The sequence below is a fragment of the Oncorhynchus kisutch genome, linkage group LG4 (assembly GCF_002021735.2).
Source record: "Oncorhynchus kisutch isolate 150728-3 linkage group LG4, Okis_V2, whole genome shotgun sequence".
NCBI lineage: Eukaryota > Metazoa > Chordata > Actinopteri > Salmoniformes > Salmonidae > Oncorhynchus > Oncorhynchus kisutch.
In genome coordinates, this window is record NC_034177.2 from 59214825 (window position 1) to 59233135 (window position 18311).

Below are 18311 nucleotides of genomic sequence, written 5' to 3' on the forward strand. Positions count from 1 at the left end.
CAAATAGTGCAGCCTCTCCCACTGCTGCTGCTGCCTCTGTTGCTTCTCCTGCTGCTGCCTTTGCTGCTGCCTCTGTTTACCACGCCGCTTGGTCATTGGTTGGTGGGTGATTCTGTAACGGTTCTCTTGTGGTGAAGGAGAGTCGGACCAAAATGCAGCGTGTAGATTGCGATCCATGTTTATTCAACAAACGTAACACGAATCTAAATACAAACACTATAAAACAAATAACGTAACGAAAACCGAAACAGCCTATACTTGCGTAAACTAACACAGAGACAGGACCAAAGACACTAAGGACAATCACCCACGACAAACTCAAAGAATATGGCTGCCTAAATATGGTTCCCAATCAGAGACAACGATAAACACCTGCCTCTGATTGAGAACCACTTCAGACAGCCATAGACTTAACTAGAACACCCCACTAGCTACAATCCCCATATATACACACCACATACAAAAACCCATGCCACACCCTGGCCTGACCAAATAAATAAAGATAAACACAAAATACTTCGACCAGGGCGTGACAGATACATCAAATCAAATCAAATGTATTTATATAGCCCTTCGTACATCAGCTGATATCTCAAAGTGCTGTACAGAAACCCAGCCTAAAACCCCAAACAGCAAGCAATGCAGGTGTAGAAGCACGGTGGCTAGGAAAAACTCCATAGAAAGGCCAATACCTAGGAAGAAACCTAGAGAGGAACCAGGCTATGTGGGGTGGCCAGTCCTCTTCTGGCTGTGCCGGGTGGAGATTATAAGAGAACATGGCCAAGATGTTCAAATGTTCATAAATGACCAGCATGGTCGAATAATAATAAGGCAGAACAGTTGAAACTGGAGCAGCAGCACAGTCAGGTGGAAGTTGAAACTGGAGCAGCAGCATGGCCAGGTGGACTGGGGACAGCAAGGAGTCATCATGTCAGGTAGTCCTGGGGCATGGTCCTAGGGCTCAGGTCAGTTGAAACTGGAACAGCAGCATGGCCAGGTGGACTGGGGACAGCAAGGAGTCATCATGTCAGGTAGTCCTGGGGCATGGTCCTAGGGCTCAGGTCCTCCGAGAGAGAGAAAGATAGAGAGAAGGAGAGAATTAGAGAACGCACACTTAGATTCACACAGGACACCAAATAGGACAGGAGAAGTACTCCAGATATAACAAACTGACCCCAGCCCCCCGACACATAAACTACTGCAGCATAAATACTGGAGGCTGAGACAGGAGGGGTCAGGAGACACTGTGGCCCCATCCGAGGACACCCCCGGACAGGGCCAAACAGGAAGGATATGTATGTTTGAGGAATTTTTATCATGAGATTTCTGTTGTTTTGAATTTGGTGCCCTGCATTTTCACTGGCTGTTGTCATATCGATACCCTTAACGGGATTGCAGCCCTAAGAAGTTAAGTGGAAGCTTCTCACTGTAACCAGTGCCTGTATTCTGTGCCTGTAATCTGGTTCAGATTCATCTGTATTCTGTTGCTGGTAATCTGGTTCAGGTTATTAATCAACCTACCAGGGTGTTTACAAACACTATAGGAACAAGATCATCCACATCCACCTTGGTTGATACAAGATGGCGTAGCAGTAAGATGTCCTGTCGTGTCGTGTCCCTTGTATATATCGTTTTTATATCGTTTTTTTGCTAAACCTCAGCTTCTAAATACTCTCCTGCAACCCGCCTCACCCAATGTAGCTATTTTTCCTATTATATTTACTTCGGATCCGGACCCCCTCAACTGAAGCTAGCCAGCTAACTACCAGCTATGCTAGCGGTCTTCAGCTAACCGTTCATCAGCTAACCTTTAGCTCGGAAAGCTCTCGCCAGTTCGAACAACGCGACTCTAACCAGAGCATAACGGACCTATTTATTTTTTTATCCCCGGATTCCCACCGCAAACGGAACATTTTTCAGCTGGATCTTCACAACTAGCTATCTAGCTAAACCGCAACCCCGGATGATTACTCCTGGCTAGCGTTTCCACCCACTTAGCTTGAAGCTAGCCCGGCCAGAGCCCCTGTGCTACCACCGTAGCATACTCCTGGGCTACAATACCCGGTCCCACGACCGGTCTATCGATGTCACCGCATGAAGAGGAATAAACAGACTCACCCCATCGCGACGTCCCCCAAAGGCTAACTCTCTAGCCCTTGCTATCTCCTTGCTTGCTAACTCGGCCTGCTAACTGCTAGCTCGGAAAAGCTGACCACGACTCCATTTTGTTGATCCCTGCCTACAGACAGAAACTAAAACAAGAAGCTCCCACGCTGAGGTCTGTCCAACGCTGGTCCGACCAAGCTGACTCCACACTCCAAGACTGCTTCCATCACGTGGACTGGGAGATGTTTCGTATTGCGTCAGCCAACAACATTGACGAATACGCTGATTCGGTGTGCGAGTTCATTAGAACGTGCGTTGAAGATGTCGTTCCCATAGCAACGATTAAAACATTCCCCAACCAGAAACCGTGGATTGATGGCAGCATTCGTGTGGAACTGAAGGCGCGAACCACTGCTTTTAATCAGGGCAAGGTGTCTGGTAACATGACTGAATACAAACAGTGCAGCTATTCCCTCCGCAAGGCTATTAAACAAGCTAAGCGCCAGTACAGAGACAAAGTAGAATCTCAATTCAACGGCTCAGACACAAGAGGCATGTGGCAGGGTCTACAGTCAATCACGGACTACAGGAAGAAACCCAGCCCAGTCACGGACCAGGATGTCTTGCTCCCAGGCAGACTAAACAACTTTTTTGCCCGCTTTGAGGACAATACAGTGCCACTGACACGGCCTGCAACGAAAACATGCGGTCTCTCCTTCACTGCAGCCGAAGTGAGTAAGACATTTAAACGTGTTAACCCTCGCAAGGCTGCAGGCCCAGACGGCATCCCCAGCCGCGCCCTCAGAGCATGCGCAGACCAGCTGGCCGGTGTGTTTACGGACATATTCAACCAATCCCTATACCAGTCTGCTGTTCCCACATGCTTCAAGAGGGCCACCATTGTTCCTGTTCCCAAGAAAGCTAAGGTAACCGAGCTAAACGACTACCGCCCCGTAGCACTCACATCCGTCATCATGAAGTGCTTTGAGAGACTAGTCAAGGACCATATCACCTCCACCCTACCTGACACCCTTGACCCACTCCAATTTGCTTACCGCCCAAATAGGTCCACAGACGATGCAATCTCAACCACTCTGCACACTGCCCTAACCCATCTGGACAAGAGGAATACCTATGTGAGAATGCTGTTCATCGACTACAGCTCGGCATTCAACACCATAGTACCCTCCAAGCTCGTCATCAAGCTCGAGACCCTGGGTCTCGACCCCGCCCTGTGCAACTGGGTACTGGACTTCCTGACGGGCCGCCCCCAGGTGGTGAGGGTAGGCAACAACATCTCCTCCCCGCTGATCCTCAACACTGGGGCCCCACAAGGGTGTGTTCTGAGCCCTCTCCTGTACTCCCTGTTCACCCACGACTGCGTGGCCACGCACGCCTCCAACTCAATCATCAAGTTTGCGGACGACACAACAGTGGTAGGCTTGATTACCAACAACGACGAGACGGCCTACAGGGAGGAGGTGAGGGCCCTCGGAGTGTGGTGTCAGGAAAATAACCTCACACTCAACGTCAACAAAACTAAGGAGATGATTGTGGACTTCAGGAAACAGCAGAGGGAACACCCCCCCATCCACATCGATGGAACAGTAGTGGAGAGGGTAGCAAGTTTTAAGTTCCTCGGCATACACATCACAGACAAACTGAATTGGTCCACTCACACAGACAGCATCGTGAAGAAGGCGCAGCAGCGGCTCTTCAGCCTCAGGAGGCTGAAGAAATTCGGCTTGTCACCAAAAGCACTCACAAACTTCTACAGATGCACAATCGAGAGCATCCTGGCAGGCTGTATCACCGCCTGGTATGGCAACTGCACCGCCCTCAACCGTAAGGCTCTCCAGAGGGTAGTGAGGTCTGCACAACGCATCACCGGGGGCAAACTACCTGCCCTCCAGGACACCTACACCACCCGATGCTACAGGAAGGCCATAAAGATCATCAAGGACATCAACCACCCGAGCCACTGCCTGTTCACCCCGCTGTCATCCAGAAGGCGAGGTCAGTACAGGTGCATCAAAGCTGGGACCGAGAGACTGAAAAACAGCTTCTATCTCAAGGCCATCAGACTGTTAAACAGCCACCACTAACATTGAGTGGCTACTGCCAACACACTGTCAATGCCACTGACTCTACTCCAGCCACTTTAATCATGGGATTTGACGGGAAATGATGTAAATATATCGCTAGCCACTTTAAACAATGCTACCTTATATAATGTTACTTACCCTACATTATTCATCTCATATGCATACGTAGATACTGTACTCTATATCATCGACTGCATCCTTATGTAATACATGTATCACTAGCCACTTTAACTATGCCACTTGGTTTACATACTCATCTCATATGTATATACTGTACTCGATATCATCTACAGTATCTTGCCTATGCTGTACCATCACTCATTCATATATCCTTATGTACATATTCTTTATCCCCTTACACTCTGTATAAGACAGTAGTTTTTTGGGGGAATTGTTAGTTAGATTACTTGTTCGTTATTACTGCATTGTCGGAACTAGAAGCACAAGCATTTCGCTACACTCGCAATAACATCTGCTAACCATGTGTATGTGACAAATAAATTTGATTTGATTTGATTTGATTTGTTTAGCCCCGGCCTACTAACTGTTAGCTTGTTAGCACAGGCCTGCTAACCGTCTGAATCGCCGCGTCCCAAACACTCACTGGACCCATATTTTACTTTCCATCTCTTTTCGATTTTTAATTTGTTTATACCTTCCGGTAACCTGCCTCACCCAATGTGATACGGAATCGCTATTATTTTACATTTTTAGAACACACTCAAGAACCTCCAGAAGCTAACCAGCTAACTAGCTATAAGCTATTTAGTCATTGTTAGTTTTTTTTACCTGGATAACACTCGCCAGTCCAGCTTCCCTGCCCCATCCACCGCTGCCCCCTGGACACTGATCACTTGGCTACATAGCTGATGCACGCTGGACTGTCCATTAATCACGGTACTCCATTCTGCTTGTTTGTTTTATCTGTCGGCCCCGTTGCCTAGTCAACGCCATTTTACCTGCTGTTGTTGTGCTAGCTGATTAGCTGTTGTTGTCTCACCTACTGTTTTAGCTAGCTCTCCCAATTCAACACCTGTGATTACTGTATGCCTCGCTGTATGTCTCTCTCAAATGTCAATATGCCTTGTATACTGTTGTTCAGGTTAGTTATCATTGTTTTAGTTCACAATGGAGCCCCCAGTTCCACTCTTCATACCCCTGATACCTCCTTTGTCCCACCTCCCACACATGCGGTGACCTCACCCATTACAACCAGCATGTCCAGAGATACAACCTCTCTCATCATCACCCAGTGCCTGGGCTTACCTCCGCTGTACCCGCACCCCACCATACCCCTGTCTGCGCATTATTCCCTGAATATATTCTACCATGCCCAGAAACCTGCTCCTCTTATTCTCTGTCCCCAACGCTCTAGGCGACCAGTTTTGATAGCCTTTAGCCGCACCCTCATACTACTCCTTCTCTGTTCTGCGGGTGATGTGGAGGTAAACCCAGGCCCTGCATGTCCCCAGGCACCCTCATTTGTCGACTTCTGTGATCGAAAAAGCCTTGGTTTCATGCATGTCAACATCAGAAGCCTCCTCCCTAAGTTTGTTTTACACACTGCTTTAGCACACTCTGCTAACCCTGATGTCCTTGCCGTGTCTGAATCCTGGCTCAGGAAGGCCACCAAAAATTCTGAGATTTCCATACCCAACTATAACTTCTTCCATCAAGATAGAACTGCCAAAGGGGGAGGAGTTGCAGTCTACAGCAGAGATAGCCTGCAAAGTAATGTCATACTTTCCAGGTCCATACCCAAACAGTTCGAACTACTAATTTTGAAAATTACTCTCTCCAGAAATAAGTCTCTCACTGTTGCCGCCTGCTACCGACCCCCCTCAGCTCCCAGCTGTGCCCTGGACACCATTTGTGAATTGATCGCCCCCCATCTAGCTTCAGAGTTTGTTCTGTTAGGTGACCTAAACTGGGATATGCTTAACACCCCGGCAGTCCTACAATCTAAGCTAGATGCCCTCAATCTCACACAAATCATCAAGGAACCCACCAGGTACAACCCTAACTCTGTAAACAAGGGCACCCTCATAGACGTCATCCTGACCAACTGGCCCTCCAAATACACCTCCGCTGTCTTCAACCAGGATCTCAGCGATCACTGCCTCTTTGCCTGTATCCGCTACGGAGCTGCAGTCAAACGACCACCCCTCATCACTGTCAAACGCTCCCTAAAACACTTCTGTGAGCAGGCCTTTCTAATCGACCTGGCCCGGGTATCCTGGAAGGACATTGACCTCATCCCGTCAGTTGAGGATGCCTGGTCATTCTTTAAAAGTAACTACCTCACAATTTTAGATAAGCATGCTCCGTTCAAAAAATGCAGAAATAAGAACAGATACAGCCCTTGGTTCACTCCAGACCTGACTGCCCTCGACCAGCACAAAAACATCCTGTGGCGGACTGCAATAGCATCGAATAGTCCCCGCGATATGCAACTGTTCAGGGAAGTCAGGAACCAATACACGCAGTCAGTCAGGAAAGCTAAGGCCAGCTTCTTCAGGCAGAAGTTTGCATCCTGTAGCTCCAACTCCAAAAAGTTCTGGGACACTGTGAAGTCCATGGAGAACAAGAGCACCTCCTCCCAGCTGCCCACTGCACTGAGGCTAGGTAACACGGTCACCACCGATAAATCCATGATTATCGAAAACTTCAACAAGCATTTCTCAACGGCTGGCCATGCCTTCCGCCTGGCTACTCCAACCTCGGCCAACAGCTCCGCCCCCCCCGCAGCTACTCGCCCAAGCCTCTCCAGGTTCTCCTTTATCCAAATCCAGATAGCAGATGTTCTGAAAGAGCTGCAAAACCTGGACCCGTACAAATCAGCTGGGCTTGACAATCTGGACCCTCTTTTCCTGAAACTATCCGCCGCCATTGTCGCAACCCCTATTACCAGCCTGTTCAACCTCTCTTTCATATCGTCTGAGATCCCCAAGGATTGGAAAGCTGCCGCAGTCATCCCCCTCTTCAAAGGGGGAGACACCCTGGACCCAAACTGTTACAGACCTATATCCATCCTGCCCTGCCTACCTAAGGTCTTCGAAAGCCAAGTCAACAAACAGGTCACTGACCATCTCGAATCCCACCTAACCTTCTCCGCTGTGCAATCTGGTTTCCGAGCCGGTCACGGGTGCACCTCAGCCACACTCAAGGTACTAAACGATATCATAACCGCCATCGATAAAAGACAGTACTGTGCAGCCGTCTTCATCGACCTTGCCAAGGCTTTCGACTCTGTCAATCACCATATTCTTATCGGTAGCCTCGGTTTTTCGGATGACTGCCTTGCCTGGTTCACCAATTACTTTGCAGACAGAGTTCAGTGTGTCAAATCGGAGGGCATGCTGTCCGGTCCTCTGGCAGTCTCTATGGGGGTGCCACAGGGTTCAATTCTCGGGCCGACTCTTTTCTCTGTATATATCAATGATGTTGCTCTTGCTGCGAGCGATTCCCTGATCCACCTCTACGCAGACGACACCATTCTATATACTTCCGGCCCGTCCTTGGACACTGTGCTATCTAACCTCCAAACGAGCTTCAATGCCATACAACACTCCTTCCGTGGCCTCCAACTGCTCTTAAACGCTAGTAAAACCAAATGCATGCTTTTCAACCGATCGCTGCCTGCACCCGCATGCCCGACTAGCATCACCACCCTGGATGGTTCCGACCTTGAATATGTGGACATCTATAAGTACCTAGGTGTCTGGCTAGACTGTAAACTCTCCTTCCAGACTCATATCAAACATCTCCAATCGAAAATCAAATCAAGAGTCGGCTTTCTATTCCGCAACAAAGCCTCCTTCACTCACGCCGCCAAACTTACCCTAGTAAAACTGACTATCCTACCGATCCTCGACTTTGTCAACGTCATCTACAAAATTGCTTCCAACACTCGACTCAGCAAACTGGATGCAGTTTATCACAGTGCCATCCGTTTTGTCACTAAATCACCTTATACCACCCACCACTGCGACTTGTATACTCTAGTCGGCTGGCCCTCGCTACATATTCGTCGCCAGACCCACTGGCTCCAGGTCATCTACAAGTCCATGCTAGGTAAAGCTCCGCCTTATCTCAGTTCACTGGTCACGATGGCAACACCCATCCGTAGCACACGCTCCAGCAGGTGTACCTCACTGATCATCCCTAAAGCCAACTCCTCATTTGGCCGCCTTTCATTCCAGTAGTCTGCTGCCTGTGACTGGAACGAATTGCAAAAATCGCTGAAGTTGGAGACTTTTTACTTTTAACTTCAAGCATCTGCTATCTGAGCAGCTAACCGATCGCCGCAGCTGTACATAGTCTATTGGTAAATAGCCCACCCATTTTCACCTACCTCATCCTCATACTGTTTTTATTTATTTACTTTTCTGCTCTTTTGCACACCAATATCTCTACCTGTACATGACCATCTGATCATTTATCACTCCAGTGTTAATCTGCAAAATTGTAATTATTCGCCTACCTCCTCATGCCTTTTTGCACACAATGTATATAGACTCCCCTTTTTTTCTACTGTGTTAATGACTTGTTAATTGTTTACTCCATGTGTAACTCTGTGTTGTCTGTTCACACTGCTATGCTTTATCTTGGCCAGGTCGCAGTTGCAAATGAGAACTTGTTCTCGACTAGCCTACCTGGTTAAATAAAGGTGAAATAAAAAAAAATATATTTAAAAAATGTATCGATCACATGTTTACTGATACTGTAGAACTTTGTTCTAAAGCTGTATCCGTACCTATTTGATGCAGTGATCACAGTTTAGTGGCTATATCCAGGAAAGCCAAAGTTTCATAAACTGGCCCTAAAATAGTGTATAAGAGATCATAGAAATTATTTTGCTGTGACTCTTATGTGGATGATGTTAAAAATCTTTGATGGCCTGATGTGATTATTAAGGAGCATCCAGACGCAAAACTTGATTAATTTATGAAATTGCTTCTTCCAATTATTGATAAACATGCAGCTGTTAAGAAACTGACTGTTACAACTGCATGATTGATAGAGAAAGGAGTGGCTGACTTACTGCAAATTAAGAAATTAAAAAAAGAAAAAACTGTATTATGAAGGCAAGATCAATGATATAAAGAATGATAGAAACAACTTTGGGGTACTCTAAATGAAATTATGGGCAGAAAGACAAATTCAACTCAATCTTTCATCACATGAGATGGCTTATAACATCACAAAGCCATTTGACATTGCCAATTATTTGAATGATTACTTAATTAGCAAAGTGGGCAAATTTAGGAAGGAAATGCCACTAATGAACAGTGAGTCATCATATTCATGCATAATAAACTAATAATGAATTAAAAGCATTGCAAGTTTGAATTTTGAACAATTTGTGTGTGAGAGGTGGGAAAATAATTGTTATCGATCAATAATGACAAACCTCCTGGCATTGACAACTTAGATGGAAAGATACTGTGGACTATAGCTGACCATATAGCCACTCCTATCTGTCATATTTCAATCTGAGCCTAGAGTAGAGTCTTTGTCATCAGGCCTGGAGGGAAGACAAAATAATTCCGCTACCCAAGAATGGTAAAGCGGCATTTACTGGTTCTAACAGCAGACCTACGAGCTTGCTTGTTTGACCACATGAAGTGATATTTCTCAGTAAACAAATTAACAACAGACTTTCAGCATGCTTATAAAGAAGGGCACTCAACATGTACTGCACTGACAAAAATAACTGATGATTGGTTGGAAGAAATTGATCATAAGATTGTGGGAGCTGTACTGTTAGGTGTCAGTGTAGCCTTTGATATTATTGACCATAACCTGATAAAAAAGTGTGTGTTATGGCTTTTCAACCTCTGCCATATTGTGGATTCAGAGCTATTTATCTAATAGAACTCAAAGAGTTGTATTTAATGGAAGCTTCTCGAATGTCAAACATGTAAAGTGTGGTGTACCGCAGGCAGCTCTCTAGGCCCTGTACTGTTTTCTATGTTTACCAATGACCTGCCACTAGCATTATTATACATTTATTCCAAAAAGGAACACAGACTGAGACCAAGGTCTCTTTTACAGCTGGTCCCTGCGTATACATGTTTACACATACAGTTTAGGTACAGTGATTAAGAAACTACACAAGACAAACAAAACGATCACAGATAACACAAAAAATACAGCAGCAGATTGTAACATTTACACATAGGTTATTCCTCTAACAGCACAAGAACTTGCATTACCCGAAACAGTTACAAGCAATGCAAAAAATAAAAATCCTCCAATAACTGTTTAAATGGGCAAGGGGGACAAGAGTCTCAAGTTTATGTTTAGTCTGCAGGCTATTCCATAGGCAAGGAGCATTGCAGGAAAAGGCATCCATACCCAACTCTGTGGAAATCACATGGGGCTCAAGTGTAATAAATGCTTGAGACCTTGTATTAGGAATTATAATTCTAATGTTGATGAGTGATGATAAATAAGAAAGTTGTTTATTCAGAAGTGCTTTATAGACAAACACGAGAGCATGTTGTTCTCATCTCATGGACAGCGAAGTCCAACCCACATTTTGATATAAAACACAGTGGTGAGTTCTGTAGCTAGCCCACGTAATAAACCTGCGCAAAGTGCGCCATGATAAGTAGCATCCAGCGATTTAAGCATGCATGTAGATAATATCCCCATGATCTATAACAGACATAAATGTAGCTTGCACCATTTGTCTTCTATTTGTAGAGGACAAACATGTCCTGTTTCTATAAAGGAAGCCTAGCTTGAAATTTAGCCGTTTACAAAGTTCGTCAACATGCATTTTAAAAGACAGTTTATCATCCAACAATATCCCTAAGTATTTATATGCTGTCACGCCCTGACAATAGAGAGCTTTATATGTCTCTATTTTGGTTTGGTCAGGGTGTAATTTGGGTGGGCATTCTATGTTCCTTGTTCTATGATTTGTATTTCTGTGTGTTTGGCCGGGTGTGATTCTCTGTCTATCGTTGTCTCTGATTGAGAACCATACTTAGGTAGCTTTTTTCCCACATGTATTTGTGGGTAGTTGTCAATTCATAGTTGCCTGTGAGCACTACGTTGGCTTCACGTTTTCGTTTGATGTTTAATGTTTTGTTGGCGACAGCTTATTATCTTAAGTGTCATCAGCAACCGCTGAATAGCATAGCGCCACAGTCAAATAATATGACAAAAAAATATTCATATTCATGAAATCTCAAGTGCAATGTTGCCAAACACAGTTTATGCTTTTGTTAATCCACCTGTCGTCTCAGATTTTGAAATTATGCTTTACAGCAAAAGCAATCCAAGCATTTGTGTAAATTTATCGATAGTATAACAAAACATTATGTACACTAAGCATTAACCTCTTGAACCTCTGGGGGTAGTATTTCATTTTTAGATGAAAATCGTTCCCGTTTTAAACAAGATATTTTGTCACGAAAAGATGCTCGACTATGCATATAATTGACAGCTTTGGAAAGAAAACACTCTGACGTTTCCAAAACTGCAAAGATATTGTCTATGAGTGCCACAGAACTAATGCTACAGGCGAAACCAAGATGAAATTTCATACAGGAAGTGAGCCAGATTTTGAATGCGCTGTTTTCCAATGTCTCCTTATATGGCTGTGAATGCGCAAGGAATGAGCCTACACTTTCTGTCATTTCCCCAAGGTGTCCGCAGCATTGTGACGTATTTGTAGGCATATCATTGGAAAATTGACCATAAGAGACTACATTTACCAGGTGTCCGCTCGGTGTCCTACGTCGAAACTATTGCGTAATCTCCAGGTGCGTGCATTTTTCCATTTTGTTGGAAACCAAAATGCCACGAGTGATTTATCATCGAATAGATGTGAAAAACACCTTGAGGATTGATTCTAAGCACCGTTTGCCATGTTTCTGGCGATATTATGGAGTTAATTTGGAAAAAAGTTTGCCGTTGTAATGACTGAATTTTCGGGGGGTTTTCTTAGCCAAACGTGATGAACAAAACGGAGTGATTTCTCCTACACAAATAATCTTTTTGGAAAAACTGAACATTTGCTATCTAACTGAGAGTCTCCTCATTGAAAACATCCAAAGTTCTTCAAAGGTAAATGATTTTATTTGAATGCTTTTCTTGTTTTTGTGAAAATGTTGCCTGCTGAATTCTAGGCTTAAATGCTATGCTAGCTATCAATACTCTTACACAAATGCTTGTGTAGCTATGGTTGAAAAGCATTTTTTGAAAATCTGAGATGACAGTGTTGTTAACAAAAGGCTAAGCTTGTGAGCCAATATTTATTTCATTTGCGATTTTCATGAATAGTTAACGTTGCGTTATGGTAATGAGCTTGAGGCTATAATTACGCTCCTGGATATGGGATTGCTCGTCGCAACAGGTTAAGTAGCTAGGTCACGAAAATCAAAAAAGCAATCAAATTAATCATTTACCTTTGATGATCTTCGGATGTTTTCACTCACGAGAATCCCAGTTACACAAATGTTCCTTTTGTTCCATAAAGATTATTTTTATACCCAAAATACCTCGGTTTATTTGTCGTGTTATGTTCAGAAATCCACAGGAAAGAGCGGTCACGACAACGCAGACACAAATTCCAAATAATATCCATAATGTCCACAGAAACATGTCAAACGTCTTTTATAATCAATCCTCAGGTTGTTTTTAAAATATATATTCAATAATATATCAACCGGGTATGTAACTTTTTCAATAGGACCAGGAGAAACAATGGCCGCTTTACTCTGTTGCACAAATCTCACTCTGAGAGCCCCCACCTATCCACTTACGCAATGTGATCTTTCTGTCATTTTTCAAAATAAAAGCCTGAAACTATGTCTAAAGACTGTTGACACCTTAGGGAAGCCATAGAAAAGGAATCTGGTTGATATCCCTTTAAATGGAGGATAGGCATGCATTGGAACAGAGAGGTTTCAAAATAAGAGGCACTTCCTGATTGGATTTTCCTCAGGTTTTCGCCTGCAATATCAGTTCTGTTATACTCAGACAATATTTTTACAGTTTTGGAAGCTTTAGTGTTTCTATCCTAATCTGAATTATACGCATATTCTAGTTTCTGGGGCTGAGAAATAGGCAGTTTCAAATGGGTATGTTTTTTAGCCAAAATGAAAATACTGCCCCCTACACGCAAAAGGTTAAAATACAGAAGTATGTACGGTCCCTACGCTGCACCTTGGTCCACTGTTTCCACCTTAGATGATTGTGACATATGCAGAGACCTGATTAAGTCGAGAGCCAACTAAGCTCGTAAGTGCAAGTGTATTTTCAACCAACTTTTTGAATCTATTAAAAATCATAAAATGTGTTCTTTGCATTTAAAACAAGTTTCGGCTGTATAAAATACCCTTGTAATATCTTAAAATCTGTCTCCAATAGTAATAATGCTTGGTCAGCCGTTGAAGAGATAGAGTACATAACAGTGTCATCAGCATATAAATGAATTTCACACTTTCTTATCTCCGATATTGTTTATGTAGAGAGTAAACAGTAATGGACCAAGTATCGAACCTTGTGGGACCCCTTTAACCAACTCCAATGGCTCCGACTGGATGCTGTCGACTCTAACAGCCTGACTTCTATCCTTTAGATAGTCATGAAACCACCGATAGGCATCCAATCCCAGTCCTATTAACGACAGCTTACCCAAAATTATCGCATGGTCTACATTGTCAAAAGCTTTAGACAAATCCATGAACAAGGCAGCACAGTACTTTCTATTATCTAAGACTGTCAAGGTTTACCAGAATTGGACCCAGAAGCAGACCAGGACAAGGTGAGTATAAAGATGGTGAGTATTTATCAATCAATGAGAACGTGGAGGTAGATAGTTCCAGGTGGAGGAGCGGGCAGCGGAGGTGGGTTGATGGGAGTGGATAGGCAGATCCAATGGATAACAACACACTGGCGACGAGCAGACAGGGATGGGGTATGGGTTCCGGGTGAATGGCTGTAGACAAAACAAACGGCGGTAAGTTAAAGGCAAGCAAGACGTACAAAACAATAAAACAAAACAAACTCTATAAACTGGAGACTGGTTCGTGGGCACAACATACTGTTCATCGCTAACGATCCGGCAGGGAATGGATGTCAGGTCAGAACTTTTGAAGGGGAGAGGTGATGATCAGGACAGGTGTGCAGATTACTGATGGGATACAGGTGCGGGTGAACAGCGATCTCCCAACAAGCTAATTCGCCCGGCAACCAGACAGGGTGCGTTCCAGGACATCGGAAACACACTCCAGGACAGAAACACAGGCAAACACAGACTCAGGAAGCGGGGTTTGTGACAAAGACATTAGTAATATCATTTGATTTTATTAACATAATTAAACAAAGCATGTGTGTCCATGTATGCTGATGATTCAACCATACACGCATCAGCAACCACAGCTAATGAAGTCACTGAAACCCTTAACAAAGAGTTGCAGTCTGTTTTGGAATGGGTGGCCAGTAATAAACTGTTCCTGAACATCTTTAAAACTAAGAGCATTGTATTTGGTACAAATCCTTCCCTAAGTTCTCAACCTCAGCTGAAATTGGTAATGAATGGTGTGGCTGTTGAACAAGTTGCGGAGACTAAATTAATTGTCGTTACCTTAGATTGTAAACTGTCATGGTCAAAACATATAGATTCAATGGTTGTAAAGATGGAGAGAGGTCTGTCTATAATAGAGAGATGCCCTGCTTTTTTGACCACACTCCAAAAAGCAAGTCCTGCGGGCTCTATTTTTGTCTTATTTTGTTTATTATCCAGTCATGTGGTCGAGTGCTGCAAGGTAAGACCTAGTTAAGCTGCAGCTGTCCCAGAACAGAGTGGCACATCTTGCTCTTCATTGTAATCAGAGGACTGATATAATACTATCCATGCCAGTCTCTCTTGGTTAAGAGTTGAGGAGAGACTGACTGCGTTACATCTTTTTATAAGAAACAACATTTTTGCATAGTCAAATTACACACAGCTCTGACACACACACTTACCCCACCAGACATGCCCCCAGGGTTTTTTTCACAGTCCCTAAATCCAGAACAAATTCAAGAAAGCGTACAGTATTATATAGAGCCATTATTGCATTCCAATTCCATTCCATCTCAGATTGCTCAAGTGAACAGTAAACCTGGTTTCAAAAAACAGATAAAACAACACCTCACAGCACAATGCTTCTCCCCTATTTGACCTAGATAGTTTGTGTGTATGTATTGATATGTAGGCTACGTGTGCCTTTAAAAAAAATAATAATGTGCGTGTAGTTTTGTCCTTGAACTGTCTATTTGTGACGAACCTCGTCCTCCTCTTCTGAGGAGGAGTAGCGAGAAGGATCGGAGGACCAATTTGCAGCGTTGTAAGTGTCCATAATGTTTATTTTAATACATAAACTGAACACTACGAAATACAAAACAATAAACGTGAAATGAACTAAACAGTCCCGTGTGCTACGAACACTAACACGGAAGACAAACACACACAACCCAAAAGTGAAACCCAGGCTACCTAAGTATGATTCTCAATCAGGGACAACAATTGACAGCTACCTCTGATTGAGAACCATACTAGGCCGAACTCAAAAACCAACATAGAAAACCAAACATAGACTGCCCACCCAACTCACGCCCTGACCATACTAAACAGAACGTGACACTATTAATGTTCTGTATTATGTCATGTTTTTTGTGGACCCCAGGAAGAGTAGCTGCTGCTTTTGCAACAGCTAATGGGGATCTTAATAACAAATACTACATTTAAGAAACGTTTTTCCACAGAATCGGCTAAATGAATTCACTCCTGATCATACGCAAACACAGTTCACTTCACTACACACAGCCTACATCATTGTCACATCATAGTCAACATATCATCCCTCTCTGTTTGAGTCGGGTTTTTGAGTTGGATAAACTAACTAGCTAAGAAAAAGTTAAAGTTTAAAAAAATATATAACCAAATATACTGTAGCTATCTCTCTCTCGCGTCTCCTTAATTTTGGAAGAAATTATTTATTTTTAAACTGTTAAATTGTCTTTCCCTCTCTTTAAGTCAGCTCCTCACCACATGTTATGCACTGTAGTGCTAGCTAGCTGTATGTTATGTCTTGAGTACTAGATTCATTCTCTGATCCTTTGATTGTGTGGACAACATGTCAGTTTGTGCTGCAAGAGCTCAGACAGGTTGAAGGACGTCCTCCGGAAGTTGTCATAATTACTGTCTAAGTCTATGGAAGGGGGTGAGAACCATGAGCCTCCTAGGTTTTTCATTGAAATTAATGTAACCAGAGGAGGACAGCAGCTAGCTGTCCTCCAACTACACCATGGTACTACCTTTGAGTGCTGCAGAGGCTACTGTAGACCTTCATTGCTAAACAGTGTGTTTTAATCAATTATTTGGTGATTTGAATATATTTCGTTTTTTAATCTAAAAAAGATAACTTTTTAAAAGTTTCAGTTTTTTTAAATGAACTTCACTGAGGATGGTCCTCCCTTTGCTCCTCTGAGGAGCCTCCACTGCTCTCTTCTCTTTCTTTCATCCTCTGTGCTTCTCCCAGTCTGTGTGCAATTATCTCCTGATCCCTTGCTCCCAGTGTGTCTCTGTGTTCCTTGCCTTACACAGCACCTGTGATGCATGACACACACGCCAACACACACAGCTACAAATAGATAGGTCTAGGAAACAGTTTGTGTCCTATCAGCTCAAAGACACCAGGGTGAGACATCACATTTGCGATAAAGAAAGATTTTCCAAAGATATTAAAAGGTTCATATATTCTCCAGCAAGTTGGCTTCACCTACTAAAGCCAAACTGATTGAAAAATCTATCCTTTGTAAAAAGGCCATAAGACTAACATACCATTACAGGAAACACCTAGAGCACACAATGTCACAGGAAGACCAAAAAGATCATCAAGGACAACAATCACCCGAGCCACTGCCTGTTCACCCCGCTATCATCCAGAAGGTGAGGTCAGTACAGGTGCATCAAAGCTGGGACCGAGAGTCTGAAAAACAGCTTCTATCTCAAGGCCATCAGACTGTTAAACAGCCATCACTAACATTGAGTGGCTGCTGCCAACATACTGACTCAAATCTCGAGCAACTGTAATAATTAAAAATCGGACATAATGAAAGTATCACTAGTCACTTTAAACAATGCCACTTTATATAATGTTTACATACCCTACATTACTCATCTCATATGTATATACTGTACTCTGTACCATCTATTGCATCTTGCCTATGCTGTTAGGCCATCGCTCATCCATATATTTATATGTACATATTCTTATTCATTCCTTTACACTTGTGTGTCAAAGGTAGTTGTCGTGAAATTGTTAGACTACTTGTTAGATATTTCTGCACGGTCGGAACTAGAAGCGCAAGCATTTCGCTACACTCGCATTAACATCTGCTAACCAGGGGCGGCAGGGTTGCCTAGTGGTTAGAGTGTTGGACTAGTAACCGAAAGGTTGCAAGTTCAAATCCCCGAGCTGACACACCAACTCCCGTCCGGTCAGCAGGGTAATGACTGTGGCAACCATGGACATCTCGGTGGTGGGGGCTCCCGTCTGATAGGAAGCCACGGCATTTCTATGGAGTACCATCATCCTTCTTCCGGGAGGGAAAGCAGGGCATCGCTGTTCCTGGGCGGACGGCTGGGTAGACTGGGGGACTGGCTCACAGTGACTACCCGTGGTAGGAGGCCCTCCGTCAGAGGTATGGAGAACCTCGCTGGTGGTGTTGAGGTGGTGGAGAATGCAGAGGACCTCCTTCATGGTCGTACCCAGTAGAGCCAGCTGGCCGTGGTGTTGGTGGAGTAGATGACCCTGTTCCTTGACTGTCTGGAAGATGGCCGTGGTGTTGGTGGAGTAGATGACCCTGTTCCTTGACTGTCTGGAAGATGGTGTAATCATCTGCTGCTTCCATCATTTCTGGGGCAGTATTCTGCAACGTAGACACAGGGCATCAGGAAGCAGGTGCAGATGGTTATGAGTTTTTTTAAACTCTGGTGGTCTCAGGAAGAAATGACATTTTACTGTACAAGACTGAGTAAATTTATTTATAACAATTACAGATCAAATAGCCTAACCATCAAAATTGTTTATC